The sequence below is a fragment of the Marmota monax genome, unplaced genomic scaffold, assembly GCF_021218885.2.
Source record: "Marmota monax isolate L192 unplaced genomic scaffold, Marmota_monax_Labrador192_F-V1.1 WCK01_AAM20220418_F8-fsc00042, whole genome shotgun sequence".
In the NCBI taxonomy this organism is placed as follows: domain Eukaryota; kingdom Metazoa; phylum Chordata; class Mammalia; order Rodentia; family Sciuridae; genus Marmota; species Marmota monax.
The window spans coordinates 740975-757794 of record NW_026693008.1 but is presented as its reverse complement, the minus strand read 5'-3'; the positions used below and the strand labels follow the sequence as shown (position 1 = coordinate 757794).

Sequence of the window (16820 nt, the reverse complement as noted above, 5' to 3'; positions counted from 1 at the left end):
AAAATAACTTGATCCTTTTAATGACACACGAGGAGATAAATATTATCCCTGCTTTAGTAATGAAGAGACTGAGGTTCAGAGAGGTTAAGTACCTTGCATAAGATGACATAACCAATGTTCAGACCTGGTATGACTCAGAACATGTCCCTAACCTCTGTTCTAGGTACTTCTACTTATTAATTTCTGCTCTGACTGTAACATGATTCCATAGGCAAAATAAGAAATGTACCAGAACCTTCCTTAACAATGATTCTGTGCTCCATTGGCTTATTTTTCTATCAAAAAATTCAAAACCCAAGGTGAAAGGTGTAATAAAGAGATACCTTCTAGTATGTTTTATATAGCAATTGTGTTACCAAAATACTGTTACATATTCTTTCCAACTCTCTTTGAATCTAAAACTGTTCTAAAAATTAAAAATTAGTTTAATAAATCACTGTGAAGCCCATGAAAAGATGTCAACATCATTAGTCACTAGGGAAATGTAAAATCAACACCACAGTAAGATTCCACTGTACACCCACGAGGAAGGGTATTTTTTTTAAATGGGAAATAACAAATGTTGGTGAGGATCTAAAGAAGTTGGACCCCCCCACACACTTTTTTTTTTTACTGCAGGTGGGATTATAAAATGGTGTAGTTACTGCAGACAACCATTTGGCAGGTATACATATAGCAATTTTAAGGTATATATACCCTAAAGAATTGAAAACAGGTGTGTGAGAACAACTTAGGAGTGCTCACAGCAGCATTCTCTCAAGAATCCAAAGGTGGAGGCAACCCATATGTCTTTCAGCAGAGAAAACGAAGGGTTTCCATCCAATAGAACATTGTTCACTTCTAAAAAGGAACCAAGTACTGATACAGGTGTTTTAGCAAGATTTTTCACTGTTGTGACCAAAAGACCATTTAAGAACAATTTTAGAGGAGGAAAAGTTTATTTGGGGGCATGTGGTTTCAGAGGTCTCAGTCCACAGACAGCAGGCTCCATTCCTCGGGGCTCAAGGGGAGGCAGGACATCATGGAGGAAGAGTGTGGTGGAGGGAAGCAGTTCACATGGTGACCAGGAAGCAGAGAGAGAGATCTCTGCTCAACAAGGACAAAACATATACTCAAAGACATACCCCCAATGACCCACCTCCTCCAGCCACACCCTTCCTGCCTTCAGTTACCGTCAGGTTAATCCCTATCAGGGGATTAAAGCACTGATTAGGTTAAGGTTCTCATAACCCAATCATTTCACCTCTAAACTCTCTTGCACTGTCTCCCACATGAGCTTTGGGAGGTCACCTCATATCTAAACCATGGCAGAGTGCTAAAACAGGAAATAACCAGTGTGGCGTGATGGTGCATGCCTGTGATCCCAAAGAGAGGCTGAGGCAGGAGGATCACAAGTTTGAGGCCAGCCTCAGCAACTGAGTGAGCCTCTGTCTTAAAATAAATAAAGAGGCTGGGGATGTGGCTGAGGGGTTTCCTGAGTTTAATTCCCAATACTGCAAGTGACAACAAAAGCAAAAAAAAAGAAAGGAAAATCCATGAAAAAAATCATGTTTAAGTGAAAGAAGGAAAACATAAAAAGGCTCCATATTGGAGTGACTCCATGTGTATGAAATGTCCAGAACAGGCAAATCCAGAGAAATGGGAAATAGACTAGTGGCTGCCAAGACCTGGAGAAAGAGAGGAGGAGGGGAGGGTCCTGTTTAATATTTATGGGACTTCTTCTGAGAATAATGAAGAGTCTCTGAAACTCAATAGTGATGATTGGTGCGGTGTTAGGAATTTACTAAATGCCATCGAACTGTGTACTTTAAGATGGTTAAAATGAGGGTTGGGCCTGGGGCTAGAGCTCAGTGGCTGTTTCCCTAGCATGCATTAGTCCTTGGGTTTGATCCCCAGCACTGCAAGAATGAAAAAAAAAAGTGGGCTGGGTGCAGTGGTGCATGCCTGTAATCCCAACAACTCAGGAGGCTGAGGCAGGAGGATCACAAATTCAAGGCCAGTCTCAGCAACTTGGTGAGGCCCTAAGCAACTCAGCAAGTCCCTGTCTCTAAATAAAATACAGAATAGTGCCCCTGAGTTCAATCCCCAGTAACAAAGAAAAAAGAAAGAAAGAAAAAAAGTGGGAGAGGGGCTGGGGATGTGGCTCAAGGTGATAGCGCGCTCACCTAGCAAGCATGAGGCACTGGGTTCGAGTCTCAGTACCACATAAAAAAATAAAATAAAGATATTGTGTCCACCTAAAACTAAAAAATAAATATTTTTAAAAAAAGAAAAAGAAAAAAGTGGGAGAGGGTGTTAAAATGTTGAATTTTATTTCAAGTGAATTTTACCTCCATTTAAAAAAAAAACACTGTAACACCATTAAAAAATATGATATACTAAAGCAATATAGAATGTGCTGCACTATAATAAATAACATAAATAATGTGTACTATAACTGGCAATGATAAAAAATAAAAGTTAAATATTACAGGAAATACCAACACCTAGGATGGCATCTTGATTGACAGCTTGGGCCTTTGTAACTGGCAGCTCTAGAACCAAATGACCAAATGCTGTCACATAATGGCAAGTTTTATAGCCTGTCTGAGCCCTTACTGTCTTCAGCCTTAAAATGAGCATGATTGCTCTTAGTTATGGAGGGATACTTTTCCTGTAGGTTGAAATTAATGATGATGGGGGCTAATGTAGACTTCATTCTTTTTTTTTTTTTTAATGTGTGAATTGTTGTCAATCTTCAAAGGGATCGTTGCATTAAAAGGGAAGCGATCTGGGTTTGGAGAAAGAACCGTATTTTGAATGGCTTTTATCTCCTTATGAGGTTTCCTACATCCCAGGAGAAATATTCTCTGAGCAGCTCTTTAGTTTCTCAAGGAGTGCAGGCATCTACAATAACTCTCATGCAGGATTATGTTGAAACGTAGGCTAAATCGCTCTAACTGGAATTTCTGGATTGGTCCAAGTGTGAACAGTCATGGAATCTACCAGCTGATAGGAAAGATTTTATTAGGAAGAAGGCTTCTTCTTCTCCTTCCCTTCCCCTTGAGGACAACCGGGCTGTCGCCAGGCACACCAACACTGCTATTTCTTCTTGCATTTGCATATGGCATCCTCCCAGGTGATTTATGGAGCAAATCCTGACACAGCTCCAGAAGAAACCGTCGTACTCCTTTTCTGTGTCATTTGTAACCAAAAGCCCAGACAAGAGGCAGAAGAGGGTCCAAACCCCAGCTCAGGCCTCTCTGCTCCATACGCGCAGTCCCCCCACCCCCACCCCAACTCAGCCACGGCAAGAAGAGATCGAAACTTCTAGAACCCTGCCTTCTAACCTCTGCTCCTTTTCCTCTCTGCTTCTCCTGGGAGTTGAGGAACGCTGGAAAATAGCTTCAGGGTTTGGCTTCCAGTTGGTCAACCCCGATGCTAATTTCTCTATGGGACATTTTTAATCTCCATTCTTGGCAAGCAACTGCACAACTACAAATGCTGCCAGCTGAGTGCAAATATGTTGAAGGGGGAGGTGTGGGCAGTGGAGAGCTGGATGTCTGGGGAGTGAGGATGCAGCCAAGCTCCCATCCCTTCTCCTACATTCTCGCCTCTCCACCAACTGTAAGAAAGTTTGACTGACACTTTACCCGTTGGTGAAAATAAAAAGGAGCTGAAATCTTTCTTTGTTTCTTTTTTTTTTTTTTTTTTTTTTTGGTATGAGGGATTGAGCCCAGGGGAACTTAACCACTAGCCCCATCCCCAGCCCTTTTTTATATTTTATTTAGAGAGGGTCTTGCTGAGTTGCTTAGGGCCTCGCTAAGTTGCTGAGGCTGGCTTTGAACTTGCGATCCTCCTGCCTCAGCCTCCCAAGCTGCTAAGATTACAGGCGTGGATCACTGCGCCTGATTCTTTTTATTTTATTTATTTATTTATTTTTGCAGATGAACAGAGCACCTTTATTTTATTAATTTTTAATCTTTATTTATTTGTTTTTATACAGCGCTGAGGATAGAACCCCGTGCCTCACATTTGCGAGGCAAGTGCCCAGCCACTGAGCTACAACCTCAGCTCCTGAAATCTCTTTCTTATCCCACATACCTGATGTGACTCCTCCAACCAAACTGGACACCCTGCATCCGATTTAGCAGTACCTGTACTTCCTCATTCAGGCATTCTTTCCTTCCAGAGCATTTTTTGAGTACCTACTGTGTGCCAGATAATTTGGTAAGCATTATGTACCGATTCATGCTTTGGTTGAATAAACGTTTACTATGCACCAAGGACATGCCAGGCACTGTTGGAGCTCCTGAAGAAAAAACATCATCAATGAAGTAGGCAAAGACTCTTCTCATTGAGCTTACATCCTCATGGGGCAATACACGAAGGAAAAAAGATCATCTTTGTAGACAGGGGCCATGGAGGGGAAATGGAGATCATGATGCTCAGGACAAGGATCAATCACTGCTGTCCCTGTGGTGGTACGGGAAGACCGCAGGGGTGACTTCATATTTGAACAGAGAACTGCAGGAAACGAGAGAGTGGACCAAGCGGCTGTGTCTGGTGGGCAGTGTTCTAGGAAGAGGAAACAGTGGGATGGACACCCTGGGATGTGGCGCGGTTGATATGGAAACATGAAAACCAAACCACGTGCTGCCGGTGGGGAGACCCAGAGTGTAAAAGAGCCACTAAATATCAAATATGTTAAATATCAAACATGTCCCTCATAGCATCTCATTCTAAAGGGGCTCATGTCAAGAGGAAATTCAGAGAGGGCTGGAGGAGATCGTGAAGACACTAACCCTCATCCAAGGGAAGGACTCCCTTGGGAAATGCAGTTTAAACTGAAATCCAAAGAAGAAACAGAGATTAATCTGTTGAAAAGGGACGGGACTTGGGCTGGGGATGTGGCTCAAGCGGTAGCGCTCTCGCCTGGCATGCGTGCGGCCCCGGGTTCGATCCTCAGCACCACATACAAACAAAGATGTTGTGTCCGCCGAAAACTAAAAAATAAATATTAAAATTAAAAAAAAAGAAAAGAAAGAAAAGGGACGGGACTGGCTGGGCACAGTGGTGCACACTTGTCATCCCAGCAGCTCGGGAGGCTGAGGCAGGAGGATCTCAAGTTCAAAGCCAGCCTCAGCAAAGGCAAGGTGCTAAGCAACTCAGGGAGAAGACCCTGTCTCTCAATAAAATACAAAATAGGGCTGGGGCTGGGACTCCGTGGTCGTGTGCCTCTGAGTTCAATCCCTGGTACCAAAAAAAAAGATAAATAAATAAATAAGGAATGGGACTGGGGAACAAAGATTCAGTAGAATGACTTGCAGGGAATGATGGGAGAAGCTTACCTGTGATTAATTGAAAGCTAAGAACAAGGTGCGACTCGTGGGGACTTGTGCAGTTTTATATTTACTTCACTGTTTAAATAAATATATCTGCTGCCTGCTCCCTGCTGGACCAGGCTCCAGGGGGATGGGGAGGCAAGGCCTTGCTCAGTACTGTGTACCCAGCACCCACCCAGAAAGTGGCCTGCAGCAAGGGCACGGATTCTGTTTGTTGATGGCTCACTGGCTAGCGAGTCCCGCAATCTGACATAACCACTCAGTCCCTCCATGGGGAAAGGCAGCTGGTGTTCTGTGTCTACTGGGCTTGGCCAGATCCTGGGTTTCAAAAGGCCAGCAGACTTGGCAGTATTCAAAGCTGTGATTTCTGTTTGAAACCCAGAGATCAAAGCTGACCGTGGCCATGGAGAACTCTTCCTACGGAGGAGTGGAGTCCAAATGGCACATTTAGACCTTCATGATACCAGGAGGAGGCTGCGTTCGCATCTGGAGGTAGGGACAGGGCGCTTCTGGGGTGGGGGCTCATTTGCCCATCTGGTACTTTATATTGGAAAGTGAAATGGTCGGACATAAAGAAAATATTGTTCTTTTTTTGTATACCAACATTTTTCGGGAGTACGTACTGGGAATTGAGCTGAGGGGCACTTGAACACTGAGCCCCATCCCCAGCCCTTTTTTATATTTTATGTAGAGACAGGGTCTCACTGAGTTGCTCAGGGCTTCGCTAAGTTGCTGAGGCTGGCTTTGAATCTGCGATCCTCCCACCTCAGCCTCCCGAGCTGTTGGGATTACAGGCATGCACATTCACTTATTTTGATACAGGTGTGATATCACCTAAGATACCTCTTGTCACTCAGTAAACTGGTTTCTTCATTGGGAGAAAAAAAGTGTGTTTGTATAACTTTGAGAGAAAGTACAGACATTGAGCCAAGCTGAAAGGTCAACATTTTGGCAACAATTCTGTATATGTGCCTTTTGGATCTTGTTTGATTTGCTTTTGAAATGGCGTCTCACCATGTTGTCCAGGCTGGCCTTGAACTCCTGGGCTCAAGTGAGCCTCTTGGCTTCCAGGGTTCCCAGAACTACAGGCATGTGCCACCAGGCCTGGCTCTGGATTTGCCTCTTGGAACTGAGTAACAGAGTTGATGTTTGCCATCTCAGCCTCCCCTCCCTTCCCCCTCCCTCCCCTCCCCCTCCTTCCCTCCCCCTTTCCCTTCCCTCCCCTCCCCCCTCCTCTCTCCCATTTCCTTCCCTCCTTCCTGGCAGCCCTTATATTCCATTGGAGGAGACCTGTGGGACCAGGACCAGGAGGTGGCTTCTTCCAGGACAGGAGCAGGCAAGCCAGGAACTGCCAAGAAGCATATTCAGTCCCCTGGCCACCATCCCGATTGCTGGGCTGAGTGTGGAACCCGGTGGGTTCGTTGGAGTGACTCTCAGATGCTCTATTTGGAGGGCTATTAGACAGAGGCACCCTTCCCTCTGATTCTGTGCAGTGTGGGCGGTGCAGAAAGAGAGCCCCCCAACAGCCTGGCCATCTGTGCCACCAACCGGGGTGCCAGTCTAGGGGGACCAGAGACAAGTGGATGGAAGGGAGACAGTCGGTGGTGGGGTCTGGAATCATATGGCCCCTGAGGCCTGCCCTGCTTCCGGAATCTTCCACTGAATCTTCTGGAATCTCCTGGAATCTTATTTAATTGAGACTTCAATCGTTGGTGGCCAAATTATCTTAGATGGTAAGAATGACAGAATTTCCAAACCAGTTTTGTGCCAACAATATAGGGACATGTGCAGGCCATTGGAAAGGAGAGCACAATTGCTCCCAAATCTGTCTTCTCTTAATTTTTTTAAGTGAAATCTTTAAAAAGTCACTACCTGAAATATATAAGTGAAGTTGAATCAGTAAAAATGCACATTTAGGAGGGTTTTTGTTTGTTTTTAACACCAACAGCCAGGAATGTAGCTCAGTGAGGTAAGCACACCAGGCAATTTAGCCTGCCCGAGGCCCTGGGATCAATCTCCAGCACCAAAGAGAGAGGTGGGGGTGGGGACAGGAGGGGGTGCGGGGAGAATGAATGAGAAGCAGGAATGGTGGTGCACACCTGTCATCTCCTCAGCTATAGGGGAGGCTGAGGCAGGAGGATCATATGTTCAAGGCCAGCCTCAGCAACCTAGCAAGACCTTGTCTCAAAATTAAAAAGAAAAAAAAAAAAATAGAAAGAACTGGGGATGTAGCTCAGTGATAGACCTCTTGACTAGCATGTTGGAAAGTCCTGGGTCCCATCTCTAGTACCGAAATATAAATAAATTATACAAATCAATAAAAACTAAATTTAAAAAAATGGTCAACATTACTAAGCAGTACACTGTGAGAAGTGGGTATCCCTCCCTTTTCTCAGCACTCCCCAAAAGCAACATTTTAACTACTGTTGCAGAAAGGTTCTTGTCCATACTTCCTAAAATATTCTGTGCATAAATCTCCCTTTTAATTTGCAGGAAGATACAAAGAGCCTCTTGCCTTTTTTCTCTGACAAAATACCTTCAAGGTTGTTCCAGATCAGAAAATATTTAAGCTGTTTCTTAAATATGGCAACGTGGCTAGGATCATTCTTCACTTTGGTGCTACAACCCCCACCTGCCCATGGGGGTAAGTTAGTTTATTCACTCAATGAAATGAAGCAACATTGGCAAGTACCTTCACATATCTCTCTTCTCTTTCTTTTTTCTTTTCTTTTTATTTTTTTGGTACTGGGGATTGAAATCAGGAGCACTTACCCACTGAGCCACATCCCAACCCTCTTTATATTTTATTTAGAAACAGGGTCTCACTGAGTTACTTGGGGCCTTGATAAGTTCTGAGACTGGCTTTGAACTCGAGATCTTCCTGCCTCAGCCTCCTGAGCCACTGGAATTATAGACATCATCTTCACAAGTTTCCGAGGAAACTTAAAATTACTAAACAGGTGCAAACAAATTGCATTTTGGGGTTCTGCAGTTTACTTAACCAAGCTCCTACAGAGTCATTTAGGCTGGGACCTTTAGCTACAACAAATGTTGTATATGCCATTTTGATTGTCAGCTGTATAAAGTGTTCTAAATAACAGTCAGTGTAAAGATCAGCTGTTGAACCAGAAGTTTTACATTTGAGATGTTCAGAGAACTTGAACAATGTTGATTGTTTTCTTTTTGGTATGTAACCGTCTCTTTTCTCCTATATATGTATGGATTTATTTTTCTCACTCATCTATCTATTCACTAAGAACTTACTGAGCACCTACTCGGTCCCCAGGGATATGGGTACTGATCTTCACCTCCAGGGTCTTGTGTTACCTGATCTTTTGAGAAGCAGGTAATAGAATCAATAAATATCCAGTCCTCTGTGATTATTTAACTAATATTTTTGGGACTTTGGTGATAATGGCTTTGTAATCACTTCCGTACAATCCAACTCAGCTTTGGACCTGTATCAGAACGGATGTTTTCCATGCTAGATCATCCCATATTTCCAGGTGACACGGGAAAGATGAGCCCAACAAATAGAACATGGTAACCGCTATCAGTTCCTGAGCGCTTACTCTGCCCAGATAGAAAGCAGCAATAACTGCTGAGATGTTATCTCGAGAATGACAGTGAGTCCTGTCGTTTGTCCCTGAATTCAATACTGCAATATTGTTTACTTTGTACTTTTAAAAAACACTCAATTTCCTCTTGATTTTTACTATCAGGCATAGAGGAACCAATTCTGGGTCCACATTTGCTGTTTTTTTTTTCCTATAGTTGTAAGATTCCATTGCATCATATAATCCTTAAAAATATTAAAACTCTGAGAAAATAAGAAGCATTGCCAAGAAAACGAGGCTGAACTCTTCCTGTGGCCCAGATGCACTGTTCCTGACACAGTGGTGTTATTAAAAACTTCACCTATACAGAAATCTGCGGGCTGGGGCTGAGGCTCAGTGGCAGAGGGCTTGCCTGGGTTCCATCCTCAGCACCACGTAAAACTAAATAAATAAAATAAAGGTATTGTGCCCATCTACAACTAAAAATATTTTTTAAAAGAAATCTCTGATTGCAGACATTTCAACCAGAACTGGAATGATGGATTAGTTAACTTACATCAGGCCCATATCTTGAATCATCTCAGGTCTCAGGTGTCTCCCCTTGACTTACCTTTCCTTTGAGATGGGGTCTTGCTATGTTGCCTAAGCTGGCACTGAACTCCTAGGCTCAAGTGATCCTTCTGTCTCAATGTCCCCAGGAGTAGCTTTGACTATAGGCACACACCAATGCACCCAGTACCCTTTACTTTCTTGGGGGGCGGCTGGTACTGGGGATGATTGAACTGAGGGGGTACTTAGCCACTGAGCCACATCCCCAGCCCTTCTTAAATTTTTAAAAATTGTTTTTTTTTTCTTTTTGTATTTGTAGATGGACAGAATGCCTTTATTTTATTTGTTTATTTTTATATAAACACGTGCTAGGCAAGTGCTCCAACCCCAGACCCAATTTTTTAAAATTTTGAGACAATGTCTCACTAAGTTGCTTAGGGGCTCCCTAAATTGCCCAGGCTGGTCTCATGCTTGCAATCCTCCTGCCTCAGTCCTCCAAATTTCGGGGATTATAAGTGTGAGCCACCACACCCAGCAATTCTCTTTACTTTTTATTTATGTCTTTTTTAAACTTTAAAACGCAACACTTACTGTTTGATTATTTTTTGTTTTTCTCCACTGGACTCTGAGCTTCATGAGGTCAGTGACTGGGTCTATTTATCTACCAGTTTTCTCTCAGTGCCTAACACACAATATGTGCTTGGGTATGGTGGCACATGCCTGTAATTCCAGTGACTTGGGAGGCCGAGGCAGGAGGATCTCAAGTTCAAAGCCAGCTTCAGTTACTTAGCAAGGCCCTAAGCAACTCAGTGAGACCCTGTCTCTAAATAAAATACAAAATAGGGCTATGGATGTGGCTCAGTGGCTGAGTGCCCCTGAGTTCAATCCCTGGTGCCCTCCAAAATAACAAATAATAATAAAATAAAAAGGGTTGGGAATGTGGATCCATGGTTAAGCACCTCTGGGTTCAATCCCCATTTTAAATGTGTGTGTGTATGTGTGTGTAATTGAATTTATTTAGCAATGTGCTAATAATTCAGATGAACTAAGGCAAAAGTGGCTTGTATAATAAAATTAAACTAAAATAATAGCATGAAAAAATAAAGGAAAATTATAAATATAAAATAGTTCACAAAGTAATGAGAATGAAATGAAAATGTAAATGTGGAATAAGCAATATAGGCCATGGCTAGGAACACCTCAATTCTTTTTTTTTTTTTTTTTTGTACTGGGGATTGAATTCAATTCAGGGGTGCTCAACCACTGAGCCACATCCCCAGCTCCTTTTTTAATTGTTTATTTAGAGACAGGGTCTTACTAACTTCCACAGGCCCTTGCTACATTGCTGAGGCTGGCCTTGAACTTGAAATCCTCCTACTTCAGCCTCCTGAGCAACTGGGATTACAGGTGTGTGCCACCACACCCGGCTCTCCATTATTCTTTATTCCATTAATAGGAACCCTACCTGTGGCCAAAGGCAAGCAAAATTTGTTCGTCGAATTGGTGAAATGAGATGACCAGGTACATAGGCTTCTGAGAAAATAATCTAAAATGATTATGCTGTGCCTAATATCAAAGAAATGTTAAGAGAGCCCATAATAAAAAGGAGTCTGATGCACCCCAAGGGCCTCCTTCAGCTCAAGACCTTGAGACATCTTGCAAATGATAATTGTCTCTTACATCATCGCCTCTGAGGTAAGAATGGTTTTCTCCATTTATAACTGAGACTACCTAACATTATTTCTCCCAAACTCCCAGAGTCACAGCTGGTACTTGAATCCTTCACCTCCCGAGATATATGTCAGTTAGCACATAAATCACATTGTTAAACAAGAAAAAAACTTTATATCAGGGCAGAGTTCTGTTTGGTCTATCAGGAGACTGAGCTCATTAGGGACTTTCAGATTTCAAGTAAAAATTCCCTAATGATGAGTGGGAAGGAGAAGAGACTGGAGGAATTTCAAGACAAAAGTCTATTCAGTTCTACTTCATATTTTAATGACATTTTCAATATTTGGATGGCCTAAGAGATGAATTGACTTCAAAACACTTTCTGAAATTGCAGGTGACCTGGAGCCAAAATAAAGAATATCTGACCAAGTGTACATTCTCAGAGGAATGATAATAAAACCCTAGACTGGGATGTAAAATGTTTCATTTTATTGCCCAAATCCATGAAAATTCACCATGGTGGATCAAACTTTTAATATCTGGTCACAACAGGACATCATTCTTAATGATAGCCAGCTGCAGAGAGTATGTGCTTGGAATTTTCATTCCCTACCTTCGTACTGTCAGGGATCCTGTGTTTGAGACTTACAACCATTTTTAAACTTTCATTCACAAATAATGACAAGTGTTAAGAAAAATTATAAGAAGAGTAGAAAAAACTCCCACATGCCTTTTTAACTAGATTCAACCAATTGTTGCCGGGTGCATTGGTGAACCCCCTGAAATCCCAGCGTCTCAGGAGGCTGAGGTGGGAGGATGGCAAGTTCAAGGCCAGCCTCAGCAAATTAGTGAGGCCCTAGGCAACTCAGGGAGAGCCTGTCTCTAAATAAAAAAAAATAAAAAGCGCTGGAAATGTGGCTCGGTGGTTAAGTGTCCCCAGGTTTAATCTCTGGGAAAGAGAGAGAGCGAGAGCGAGAGCGAGAGCGAGAGAGAGAGAGAGAGAGAGAGAGAGAAAGGGAGGAAGAAAGACATGAAACAATTCAGCAAACTAGGCTTTCCCAGCCAGCATCAAGCAAATTCCTGCAAAGAACACTCTCTTTACTCCCCCAAAATTTAAAATCCACGGACATAGGGTGTGTTCCTTTTTCTTCTCTGTGTTCATTCCTTCTCTGCACACTATAAGATACTTCGACTCTGTTCAACTGAGATTTGTGGTGATTGTGAAAAGCTCTCCATTGCCTGAACATTCTAAGCAAATTTTGAACAAGTCAAATTGTTCTTCAAGGGGAATACCGGGGACTGAGCCCTGGACTTTAGTGCGTGTTAGGCAAGCACTCTTTCACTGAGTGCCATCCCCCCCCCCACCCCGCCCCATAAAGGAAACATTTCTAAGGGTTCCTGGTTAGTCTGCTTATGGAAATCAGTAGTGCTTTGCTTTGGCATCTTTTATGTATAAAAATGGGTTAAATACAAACAGGTGGATACTATTATTTAGTTACCATTTAGGGCACACTTCCTTACTCTTATCCACACACAACCACGTTTCAACCACAAACAAAACAGTGGATGCTCAAAGAGAAGTCACTAGCCTGGGGTCAAACAGTTGGAATTGTTTTTCTCTCTTTTTTATTTTTGGTATGAGCGATTAAACCCAGGAGCACTTAACCACTGAGCCACATCCCCAGCCTATTATTATTATTATTATTATTTTGACACAGGGTGTTGCTGAGTTGCTTAGGGTCTCGCTAAATGCTGAGGCTGGCTTTGAACACGAAATTCTCCAGCCTGAGCCTCCTGAGCTGCTGGAATTACAGACATGCGCCACTGCACCTGGCTAAGATGGGTTTCATGTTGAAAGAAAGAGAGCATCTTAAAGTTCCAACTCCAGACCCTGGGTCCTTTAAAAGTAATAAATTGGTGTTTCATTTAAAAATATTCTTTGCATTACTTTAGAGAACGTTTCCCTCACATTGAGTTAATGAGCTTTTCCTGTAAAACATGGTTAGGAGAGATTCTGCTCCTGAATTATGGAATTTGGAGCACATTTGGGGGATTGAAACAGCTCCTCAGATAAAAGAATCACCTGGTAGAAAACATGCACGTTTGTCTCTGGAATGTCTAAATGTGAATTTCGGGGGCGGCCGTAGCTTGCTTACTTTTCATTCTTTATATTTGATCAGCTAAATATTAAATTCTCTTTTTATATTCTGTGAAAGTTCACTTTTCAATTGTTGATATTTATTTATTTATTTATTTGGTACTGGGGATTGAACCCAGGAGTGTTCTACACTTAAGCCAGATCTCCAGCCCTTTTTATTTATTTTTATTTTTTGTGGTGCTGGGGATGGAGCCCAGGGCCTTGTGCATGCGAGGCAAGCACTCTACCAACTGAGCTATAGCCCCAGCCGCACCCCTTCTAATTTTTTTATTTTGAGACAGGGTCCCACTAACTTGCCTAGGCTGGCCTTGAACTTACCGTTCTCCTGCTTCAGCCTCCCAAATAGCTGGGAAGTTTGTTTTTCTTTCTATAACATTCTTTTGCTTTTTACTAGGGGCCAGCAGGGAATAAGTGGAGGAAGGAAGCTGGTAGAAATATGAAAGGAATCTTGTAAACTTCTTTCAGGAAAGAATCATGAAACTGTCCATCGACCCACATTTACGTGGCTTCTTTACATCTTGTGATTCATTGTTCACAAATGTCATTAGTTTTATTTAAATTATATATATTTTGTCCTAATCTTTTTTTAAGATTATGTTTATGATCATTACTTTTCTTTTAGTTGTCGATGGACCTTTATTTATTTATTTATTTAAATGTGGTGCTGATCAAACCTAGTGCCTCACACATGCCAGGCAAGTGCTCTATCACTGAGCCACAAAATCCCAACCCCTATTTTCTCATAACTTGCTTGCCTTGGGAGGCTGAGGCAGGAGGATCGTGAGTTCAAAGCCAGCCCAGCAAAAGCGAGGCGCTAAGCAACTCAGTGAGACCCTGTCTCTAAATAAAATACAAAAAAGGGCTGGGGATGTGGCTCAGTGGTCAAGTGCCCCGAGCTCAATTCCTGGTATCCCCCCCAAAAAATTATGGGAAGACCAAAAGCCTCCTTTTTCGTTTTACCTATACGAATAGATAAATGAGGGTTGTTTACTATACATGTGTATTTTCATAATAACTGGGTTGAACCTGGCCTCGTGATGCACATTTGTAATACTAGCTACATGTGAGGCCGAGGCAGGAGGATCGAAAGTTCTAGGCCAGCCTCAGCAATTTAGTGAAACCATCTCAAAATAAAACATAAAAAGGGCTGTGGATGTAGCTCAGTGGTAAAGCACCACTGAATCCAATTTCCTGTACCACAAAAGAAAAAGGAAAGAAAGAAAAACTGGGGTGAAAGTGTCCTGATGGGCTGGTGGGTAGGCCAGTAGTAATAACAACCCCACGTAGTAATTACTGAGCTGTTGCTATTTGTGGGCATGGGAGGAAGTACTTCAGTCTCCCTTAATCCTCACCTCAAACCTCAGAGGCAGTTGCTGTTATTATCTGGTTTTGTAGATGAGGACAGGGAGACTTGGAAAGATTCCAGAGGAGCTAAAGGAGCCACACAACTCATGCTCCTGCTGGATGTGACTTCACTGTTCACCCTCAGTTCTTGAGAGATCTCCTTTGCAGTTGTCAGGAGGGTGCATGGGATGGGCACTGGACTGTGTTCAGGAAATCAGAGAAGGAGCCGGTGAAGCGGTGCAGGTGAGAGGTGATGTGGTTGGAGCTACAATTTCCAAGGTGGGAGAAAGTGGATGGAGATGGTCGGGTCCTGGTGATGGATTCAATAGGAACACGGGGGAGAGGATGGTGTTGAGGCTCAATCCAGGCTTTTTCCTGATGTGGATGAGCAGCGCTAACAAAAAGATGCATCAGATCTCAGCCATTCCAACTCCTTGTTAGAGAACAGCCAATCGGAATGATGGAAAGACAGGAAAGATGAAATACTGGAAAGGAAATAGGACCAGGCTATGAAATGATTCCCAGTCCTGCTGTGAACACTCGGGTCTATTAGAAACAGTTTTCAACCTGGTGCAGTAGTGCACGATTGTAATCCCAGCAGCTCAGGAGGCTGAGGCAGGAGGATCACAAGTTCAAAGCCAGCCTCAGCAACTTAGCGAGGCCCTGAGCAACTCAGCAAGACCCTGTCTCTAAATAAAATTCAAAAAAGGGCTGGGGATGTGGCTCAGTGGTTGAGTGTCCCTGAGTTCCATCCCTGGTACCAAAAAAGAAAAAAGAAAACAAAAAAAAAAAAGAAGGGAAAGAAACAGTTGTCAGTTCACATATCAGTTGGATGGTGCTTCTCAAGGGTTTAAAAATGATTAACTATGGTTTGGTTTTCCAAATAGTTTAAATATTCCCTTCAGAGAGCTTGTTAGACTCTTTGTTTCCTAAACTCTTTCTGTTTTAAAGACGGGGAAAATATTTGGGAGGCTGAGACAGGAGGACCAAAAGTTCAAGGCCAGCCTCAGCAACTTGTTGAGAACCTGTCTCAAAATAAAACATAAAAAGGGCTGGGGATGAGGCCCAGAGACCTCATGTACATGTAAACATCCTTCAATCCCTGGTCCCAAGAACAAAACAAAACGAAAACTCTGTTTAAGCTGACATCCCAATTAATAATGCTTTACTCAAATAGAATATATGGACCAGCTCATGAACAGACACAATTTTCATCAAACCTTGGATCCCACATTGCCATTAAGTTTTAATTGGTGGTCTTTTTAATGAGTCTTCCACTTAGGATTTTGCAGTCTGCACAAAATAGTTGGTCGGGCAAGGGGTGAAGGTAAGGGGCGGAGTTTCATAACATGCCTTGCCTGGGATATGAGACCCAAGTTGGAACTATGTCGTGGTTCAGCTATTTTCTCTGACATTTGATGAGTATCTTCACAGACTGGGTTTACATATGTATTATCTTCTTTAGTCCTCGCTACCACCAGACACAGAATATTTTGCTTTGTCTCTTTTGAAAATGACAGGACCAGAACTTCAGAGCTACATATCCAACTGTCTGCAAACTGTTTACTGTATAGCATACCAACAATCATCCAAGCATCCACAATTCCATGATTAGAAATCTGAACTTGTTCTTTTTTTTTTTTTTCCCTCAGTGATGGGGATAGAACCCAGGGCTTCACATGTGCTAGACAAGTGCTCTATCATGGAGCTACAACCCCAGCCCTTTTCATGCTTTATTTTGAGAAAGGTTTTCACCAAGTTGCTGAGGCTGGCCTCAAACTTGCAATCTTTCTACCTCAGCATCTTGAGTACCTGGGATCACAGACATGCTACCATTCCCAGCTGTACTCACACAGTCTACGTATTTTTCTTTTTCTTTCTTTCTTTCTTGGTACTGGGGATTGGACCCAGGGGCACTCCACCACTGAGCCCCATCCCCAGCCCTTTTATTGGATTTTATTTAGAGACAGGGTCTCACTGAGTTGCTTAGGGCCCTGCTGAATTGCTGAGGCTGGCTTTGAACTTGTGATCCTCCTGCCTCAGCACCCCCAGGCTGCTGGGATGACAGGCGTGCACCACCACCACCAGCTCTGTCCCTTTCTTGAAAGTTACAAATGTGCTTGCACCACGACAAAGTTGCTTTTTCACAGATCAAATTGAAATCATCAATGAGAAATCACCTTTTTGAAACTCCAAACTAATTAAAAACAAGAGCAA

The 16820-nt window shown here is 42.8% G+C and overlaps 1 long non-coding RNA gene across 1 annotated transcript in view; it reads left to right on the top strand.

The window, feature by feature from the left end:
* The first annotated feature begins 5570 nt into the window (after positions 1 to 5570).
* Positions 5571 to 16820, top strand: part of LOC124098205 (uncharacterized) — a 68145-nt gene continuing 56895 nt past the window's right edge. Inside the window, exon 1 of the long non-coding RNA XR_006853499.2 lies at positions 5571 to 5816. This is a non-coding gene — a long non-coding RNA (uncharacterized LOC124098205). The remainder of the gene's footprint in view (positions 5817 to 16820) is intronic.